Source organism: Canis lupus, chromosome 7 (genome assembly GCF_048164855.1).
Source record: "Canis lupus baileyi chromosome 7, mCanLup2.hap1, whole genome shotgun sequence".
NCBI lineage: Eukaryota > Metazoa > Chordata > Mammalia > Carnivora > Canidae > Canis > Canis lupus.
This window is the reverse complement of record NC_132844.1, coordinates 50,801,011-50,807,010: the sequence shown is the minus strand read 5'-3', so window position 1 is coordinate 50,807,010 and position 6,000 is coordinate 50,801,011.

Sequence of the window (6,000 nt, the reverse complement as noted above, 5' to 3'; positions counted from 1 at the left end):
GAAAAATGCCCAGAAAACTTTTCAGTTTCTATTGACTGGCTACATGAGAGTTGTACTTGCTTTAGAGGATTTAAATGGAAAAGAATATGTGAAATTAAGGTTTGCATATCAACTCTGAAACCCAAAGTCATTTTTGTTTCACAAGACACATTTTTAGGCTTATTAAAAATATTACATGTCAGACCATTTCTTCAGTAAATGCTTTATCTCTACAATTAATAAAAAAAATATAAATGGAAACCTGTAGCTGACTAAACGGGTCCTTTCAGTTTGTGTCCTACTTCCATTTATGCTTGGAGCCAGAACTTTACTAAGAAAATGTGTTTTGTTCACTTGATAAGCTTCTGCTTTGTTGAACTGCCTCGGAGAATGAGTTTCAGATATTTCCTACAAGGAGAGCTTTTCTTCTCTTCAAGGCCAGCCAGACACAAGCTCATTGAAGATATTCCTGGCAAACACTTTCCAGCCATCTCTTAGGGTATGAGAGCTGGTTAGGCAGTCATCTCATGACTGGGGCTCTGGCAGTGTCATGACCTGTTAGCACCTTCACCAGATTCAGGGAAAGGAGTAGCCTGGGCAAGGGAACAAAGGCAGATGAGCTGTCAAATGAGTCATATTTAATCCAGTCATATTCCCCCATCTCTAAGTGCTTCTAAACTTACTTCTCAGTACACACATACACACACACACACACACACACACACACTTTCTTTTCCTCACATGTATACACACACACACACACACACAGATATACTCCTATACTTCATCACTAGCAGCTGAATTATAAGCACTCTTTTTTTTCTTTTCATTTTGATGTCTGTAGAATAATCTAAGCCTCCTATGAAATATTTCAGGGTAGACCAGTGAACACCAGTGAGATGATATATGTAAGTCTTTGTACAGATGCAAGAAATAAAGGCTTCAGATAACTCTTTTCCTGCCAGAATGGTAAACCTCTGACATAGTCTCCCCTACCTCCCATCCTGTACTCATGGAAGAAAACACTCCAAATCACAGTCTTGAGCTATGGAGTTTAGGTGAGCCTTTAGAAGCTGCCATTCAGAGTTCTACGTAGCTATGATTAGACGGTAGTTTATATTCATAATGAAATCTCATGGCCTCTTCCCTGAACTGTTGCAAGTTAACCTTTTGACTAGAACCATTCTCTCTTGCTGTCTGAACCAACTCAGATCCATAGTACTCTCCTTATCCTTGAGCAAGTGGGGTCTATTATGCCTTGAGCTCTGCACTGTAGGAAATACTGAGATTGGGGTGCTTTCCTCAAAAATGTCTGAACTCCTCTTTGGCTGCTGAAATGAGTAATGAGGATTGACAGTATCACTCAAACCAGGCCTCCTAAGTTTGTAGAACGAACTTCATCCCCTTCATCTCATCCTATCTTTCTCTTATTCAGAATATCTTGACTCCCTATCTTATTTTTGGGTCAACGAGGTTCTCTGGGTTGTCCCATGGTCCCATGGTCAGGCGCCCCAGTTCTAGGAATGTGATCTGGTGAGATGATCACTCTAGCTACCTGTGTTATTTCTTTCACAGAATCATGCAAGATTGGGCTTCTATATGGTGCTGACATGCTGGTTTTTGCAACTCCAAATGCTCATTTAGATGGAGGTTTCCCCAACACAGTCTTCCTGCAATGTTAACACCATTTGTGATCTGACGCATGTTTCCTTCCTACTAACGTCTAGCCCCGCCCCTTAGTGTTTTATGTTTTGTTTTTACCAAAGAAAAGAAATACCCAAAATTTTGCTTTCAAAATTAAAACTTATGCATCCTGGTTCCTAGTGTTATTGGAACCTACTGTCATTGATTTATTAAGAAGGGGCATGGAAGTAATTAAGGTCAATGGGATTTAAGAGGAGGTCTTCTTGGAGACTTCTAGTAAGGATTTCTTAGCTCTTAATAAGGGAAACAACTTACAACTTCAATCATTAGTTGAAAATACCCTAATTCAAAATTGTATTTGATATATCTAATCTAGCAAACATCAAAGCTTAGCCTAGCCTGTCTTAAATGTGCTTAGAACACTTACAGTAGCCTACAATTGGGAAAAATCATCTAACACAAAGTGTATTTTATAATAAAGTATTGAATATCTCATAATTTATTGAATGCTATACTAAAAGTGAAAAGCAGAATGGTTGATGGCTATAGGCATACCTCATTTAATTGCATTTTATTGTGCTTCATAGATATTGTGTTTTTTACAAACTATAGGCTTGTGGCCACCACGCATTGAGCAAGTGTACTGTGTCATTTTTCCAATAGTATTTGTACACTCTGTGTGTTTGTGTAACATTTTGGTAATTCTCACAATATTTTTTCAAATTCTTTCATTATTATTATTATATTTACTATAATTATCTATATGATCAGTGACCTTTGATGTTATTTTTGTAATTGTTTTGGGACACCACAAACCATACTAAAATAAGATGGTGAACTTAATCAATAAATGTTGTATGTGATATGACTGCACCACTGGCCTCTAGGTATTCAAGTGAAAGGAAGAGTTGCACATCTCTCACTTTAAACCAAAGCTAGAAATAATGAAGCCTAATAAGGAAGGCACATCAAAAGCCAAGGTAGGCTGAAAAGTCTCTTGCACCAAATAGGTTGTAATTGAAGGCAAAGGAAAAGTTCTTGAAGGAAATTAAAAGTGCTAATTCAGTGAATACACTTATGATAAGAAAACAAAGCAACCTTATTGCGTTATAGAGAAAGATTTTGTGGCCTAGAAAATCAAGCCAGTCACAACATTCCCTTAAGCCAAAAGCCTAATCCAGAGCAAGACCCTAACTCTCTTTGGTTCTCCTAATGCTGAGAGAAGCGAGGAATCTTCAGAAAAGAAGTCTGAAGCTAGCAGAGGTTGGTTCATGAAGTTTAAGGAAAGAAGCCAATTCTACATCAATGTAACAAGGTGAAGCAGGAAGTGCTGATATAGAAGATGCAGTGAATTTTTCAGAAGATCTAGCTAATTTATGAAGGTGGCTACACTAAACAGCAGATTTTCAATGAAACAGCCTTATTTTGGCCTTATATTGAAAGGAGATGCCATCTAGGACTTTCATAGCTAGAGAAGAAAAGTCAATGCCTGGCTTCAAAGCTTAAAGGACAGGCTGACTTTCTTGTTAAGGGCTAATGTAGCTGGTGACTTTAGGTTGAAGCCAGTGCCCATTCACCATTTGCAAAAATCCTAGGGCCCTTAAGAATTATGCTAGATCTACTTTGCCTGTGCTCTATAAATGGATCAACAAAGCCTAGATGACAGTGCCTCTATTTATGATATGGTTTACTACATATTATAATTATACTATTGAGACCTACTACTCAGAAAAAAAAATATTCCTTTCAAAATATCACTGCTCATTGACAATGCACTTGGTCATCCAAAAGCTCTGATGAAGATGTACAATGAGACTAATATTATTTTCATGTCTGCTAACACAACATTTTGCAGCCCAAGGATCAAAGAATAATTTCAACTTTCAAGTCTTATTAAGAAATACATTTTGAAAAAAAAAAGAAAAAAAAAAGAAATCCATTTTGTAAGAATGTAGCTGTCCTAGATGGTGATTTTTCCTATGGCTCTGGGCAGACTAAGTCAAAAACCTTCTGGAAAGGATTTGCCATTCTTTTTTGTTTTTTTTAAAGATTTTATTTATTTATTTATTTATTTATTTATTTATTTATTTATTTATGAGAGAGAGAGAGAGGCAGAGACACAGGCAGAGGAAGAAGCAGGCTCCATGCAGAGAGCCTGACATGGGACTTGATCCCAGGTCTCCAGGATCAGGCCCTGGGCTAAAGGTAGCGCTAAACTATTGAGCCACCTGAGCTGCTCCAGGATTTGCCATTCTTGATGCCATTACGAACATTTGTGATTCCTGGACAGAGGTCAAAATATCAACACTCAAGGGCATCTGGAAGAAGTAGATTCCAAACCTCATGGATGACTTTGAGGGGTTCAAGACTTCCGTGGAGTAATTAACTGTGGAAAGACTGGAAATAGCAAGAGAACTGAAATTAGAAGTGGCGTCTGAAGATGTGCCTGAGTTTCTGTAAGCTCATGATAAAACTTGAATGGGTAAGGAGTTGCTTTCTATGGATGAGCAAAGAAAGTGATTGCTTGAGATGGAATGTATTCCTGGTGAAGGCTATGAAAATTGTTGAAGTGACAACCAAGGATTTAGAATAGTAAATAAACTTAGTTGATTAAGCAGCAGCAGGGTTTGACAGGAGGGATTCTGATTTTAAAAGAATTTCTACTGTGGGTAAAATTCTATCAAATAGCATCAGATGCTACAGAGAAATTGTTAGTGAAAGGTAGAAAGAATTGATGAGGCAACTTTTACTGTTGTTTTATTTTAAGAAATTGCCACAGCCACCCCCACCTTCAGCAACCACCACCCTCCTCAGTCAGCAGTCATCAACATGGAGGTGAGACTCTCCATCAGCAATAAGATCATGACTTGCTGAAAGTTCAGATGATGGTTAGCACTCTAGCAATAAAGTATTTTTAAAAGAAGGTATGTACATTGCTTTTTCAGACACTTAATAGACTATGGTGTCTGCAAATATAACTTTTAAATGCACTGGGAAATAAAAAATTCATTTGACTCACTTTATTGTGATATTTGCTTTATTGCAGTGGTATGGGACTGAATCCACAGTATCTCTGAGGTGTACCTATATATCTAGACTTGTTCAGTGTGGAACGAGAGTGTTGGATTAGTGCCAGAGTGAGGGAGTTAATGTAATCGTGTTTTATTGTATTGTTAAACACTTCAGAAGAGAGGGGTAGCAGGTTCCTAGTTCCTACCAAGGGAGGAACTGGAGAGACTAGATCAGCACATGGCAACAATCTGTGTTAGGGAAGAGATTGGCTTTGGTAAATTGAAAGCTTCTATCCAATTGTTTTCCCAATATAAGAATATTAGACTATTCTCATAACTAAACAAAAGTCGAATACAACTATTTTAGGGAGTCTGAGTACATCTAGAGGCTCGGGGTTGTATTTTAACTTGTTTAAACTTGGAACAGCTACTTTGGAGAAAGTCGCCTCAGACCACATGAAGACCCATAGGTCCAGGGCCCCCTCCCCTGCCAATACAGACTTTTCTCCTATTTAGGGACACTCTCACCCTGCCTTAGGCATGGCCCTGACTATGGCTCATCTTCCAACACATGACAGCTTGGCTCTGTTCTCTCACAGAGACCTGTTCTCGGTGGACTGAGTAGAAGTTAGGACACTAACTCTTCCTCTGATTCTTGGTATGAATGTGGCCACGTCAATGACTCTGCCTGGGCCTCAGTTTCCTTATCTGTGAAGTAAGTATTCCACTGCCTCCCTTATCAAGTGACATCTCAGAACCTTCCTGGAATTTATACTCTGAGATTCTCTGATTAGTATGTACCAACCCATGTTTCAGCAAATGTAAATGATTGTATGAAGTCATTAACCCTGGCCATTTGGCCCAGGGAACTGTGGTCAGAGCTTCAAAGTTCATTAGAAACTAGTCATTAACCAAGCTGTCCGAGTCTTGAGTTGTATGACGTTATTTTCCTAGGAAATGTTCAATGGAATTTCTGAACAAGTATGTCTTACAGATTCCATCACTGCCTATGTGGTCCCTCCTGCTTTTGTACTTCTACTTCACAAGCTTTATTACCTAGGGCTTCCTCCTTTCCTTCTTTGCTCTGATGCTTATATTTCTTCCCCTATATGATTTATGATATTTTTTGTATTTTATATTTTCTCACCAAAATTTTTCAGAGCTTGAGGTTTTCTTTTCCTTTTATATTCTGAAATGCATTTCTATGATAAAAACAAACCAAAATGAACAGTCTTCGGGCTAAGTCTGGACTGGGTTTAAATTCTCCTTTTGTACTTACTAGACTTGGGGAAAGTTATTGTCTCTCTGAGTCTGTTTCCACATCTGCTGAATGGAGATACTATAGAACACTTTATATATAGTGCTG